Here is a 2,669-nt window from a genome sequence, read left to right as displayed (position 1 = left end):
AAGGTGGACGACACGTACTCCGCATTGCAGCGCAGGATCTTGCACTGAGAGTGAGCTGGGGGCAGACGCGGGAGGAGCGAGATGGTGCCCAGAGCCCCGCTCTATCGGAGTTGCCCCCCCGCCCCGCCCCACATCTCATCAGGGGATGCCAGCCCCTCCTGAAACCACTGAAGGCTTAAGGCCCAGCCCCCAGCTCCCTAGTCCCGCTCAGTTTTGCTAAAATGGATGAGCCCGCTATAGCTCTTCCCGTCCCCAAGTGGAATGGGGAATAGTATGGACCTGCTTGAGAGGGGGGTGACCCCTGGCACCCATTCTTCTCACTCCCTCATGCTCACATGCCCACCCTCGAGAGCAGCCTGCCTTCTAGCCCCCCCCCCCCACTTCCCTAGCCCCTCCTTACCATATCCACAGAGGAGCAGCAGGACAGTGAGGGTGCTTAGAGTCGGGGGACTGCCATGGGGGGCCCGGGGACTAGGGCACTGGCCTGGATCCCCCATACCTATCCAGCCAGGTCCCCGCAGGCTCCAGCTCTTCCCAGCGGATGGCTGTCCTACCTAGTGGACGTTGGCTGGCCGTCCTGTAAGAGACTGGGCGTGGGGAGAGAGGAGCGTCGAAGGCTGTTCTGGATGATGTGAAGGGAATGTGGAAAGGTCAAGAAAAGGGTACGCAGACCGGAGTTTGGGGAGAAGGGGGCTCCCTGAACTGTACGTGTGGCGGTTAGACCTCCGTGCCCTGCTCTGTGGCCACTTTCGGGTCCCTTATGCAACACCCCTGGGAGGGGGTGGAAGGAACGTTGGCCCCAGGGTGGGGAGCAGAGTCCACTGTGTTGCCCCATTCTCAGCTACCAAAACAGCAGAAATGTCCAAAACGGAGGAGTCATGGGGACAGATCAGATCCAACCGTTCCAGTCGGTTCCCCAATGGAATTATAGGTTCCCCAATGGACTTAGGATCTGAAAAGTGCTTCAGAAACATACCTCTTATTTGCCTCTCCCCATCAGGAGGGAACACCAGGGGTCGTTCTTTCTTTTTTACCCCCGTTGGGTTAGAATTTTCAGCAAGAACGAGAAATGATAGAATACCCATCCCTCAATATTCAAATAAAAAAGGGAGCTGATTTCATCTGTTCCAGAGAGCTGCAGTTATAACCCCTCTCTCATCCGATAACTGAGTGCAACCCACGCATGCACAACAACACCTGCTTGCACGGAGTCCACAGCTCTTGAGTATTTCCAAACCTGGCTGAGGAATCACTTTTCCCGTTAACCTTCCCTTTGCACATTTAGAAGTTCTCAGTCTCTGGACGAGGAGGGGACTTGGCGAGGGGCCTGCCTCCCCTGGGGTAAGGGTATGCCTAGGGGACGGGCACAGGAGGGAGAGTAGGACCGCAGGTCTGGAGTTGTGGGGAGAAATCATTTTTGACGAGGAGTGGCCACCATCCTTGGAAGCCCAATGCCAAGGGCACCGCTAAGCGGGGATGGGGTAGACGAATGTCATGACTAATCATGTGAGGCTAAATTTGGCCTTGATGAGAAAACCACAGACTCAGGGGTGTGGGACACTCCTGCTAAGGAAGGCTGCCTCCTCTGAAGCCTGGAGGGAACCAGGTGAAGAGAGAGCTGGAACTGCCCGAGGGGAGCCCGAGGCTTAAACTTCGAGTGGCTCGAGGCCAGAAAGAAATCAGACAGAAGGAGGAATGCAGATTGGGGCACCTTAGCCTGGAAGAGATCGTAGCTTTTGGACCAGAGATATCAGTTGCAATTCTGTGAAAGTCTCACTTCAATCCAAAAGCGTATTAAAGGAATTGCAATTTCATTTTGACTTACTGTTTCCAGAGGCCAAACATTACTCTGACATCCCGTTCTCCGGCCATCACTGCCTACTCTGTTGGTCGGCTCCAGCCAGGGGATCCCCCGTCTCTTTCTCCATGTCTCCCCTAGGCCCCCAGGCCTGCTGCAACCTCAGTGAGGTCAGGGAGCCAGAGAAGGGCTGGTGTGGGGGGAAGGGGGAGTATATGGCTGGCTGGGGCACTGGACAGCTGAGCGGGGGAGGGAGGTGGCTACTGAGTTGACTGTTTTAAAAATAGCTAAGTCCAAAATTCCAGGAGCGTTGATGGGGGTAGGGTGTGGGAGTTGGGAGGGCAGGAGGATTAGAAAGAATGTGGGGTGTAGGGTGCCAAGTAGGGGAGGGTGAACCGAAATATGACAGGCAAGTCAGATATCCAATTCCAGCTTCTAGGACTCTAGTCACTGCCTACTCCAGGCAGCCCTCCAGTATGGTCACGCATGAGCGCCCGGCCTTTAAAATGAGAGCGGGCGATTGTGTGCCTCTCGTTCACCGCCCTCATCTCCGCTGTATTGACTATTGCATTTTGTTTCTACAGATCATACCTAGCGGGGAGCTGACTTTAAACAGGGTCCAGATCGGATGTAGCTGACAGCCCTCCCCCATCTTTGCAGGCTATTTCAGAAGGACCGAAAAAGCCAGCTGCCCAGAGAAGAAATCTGAGCTCTGAGTTGTTTAGGATGAGGGTTTCAGTCTCCCAGTTCAGATCCTTGCAGCTGTCCATCCCCCTACTACCTCCATTTTCATACAGCAATGCCTCTTCCCTCCCTCTCACCAACACACACACACACACACACACACACACACACTCCTGCACAATAAAGA

General features: G+C 54.9%; 2 long non-coding RNA genes across 2 annotated transcripts; one reads left to right on the top strand and one right to left on the bottom strand.

Moving 5' to 3' along the window:
* LOC107183151 lies at positions 1-1,988 on the bottom strand. Its single transcript, XR_001513918.1, has 3 exons — positions 1,826-1,988; positions 401-587; positions 1-55 (listed from the first exon to the last, which is right to left on the bottom strand). It is a non-coding gene; the product is annotated as an uncharacterized LOC107183151 (long non-coding RNA).
* Positions 8-1,814, top strand: LOC107183152. Its single transcript, XR_001513919.1, has 2 exons — positions 8-50; positions 1,132-1,814. It is a non-coding gene; the product is annotated as an uncharacterized LOC107183152 (long non-coding RNA).
* Positions 1,989-2,669: the final 681 nt, after the last annotated feature.

The sequence above is a fragment of the Myotis davidii genome, unplaced genomic scaffold (genome assembly GCF_000327345.1).
Source record: "Myotis davidii unplaced genomic scaffold, ASM32734v1 scaffold401, whole genome shotgun sequence".
NCBI classification, from domain to species: domain Eukaryota; kingdom Metazoa; phylum Chordata; class Mammalia; order Chiroptera; family Vespertilionidae; genus Myotis; species Myotis davidii.
This window is presented reverse-complemented; position numbering and strand designations above follow the sequence as displayed.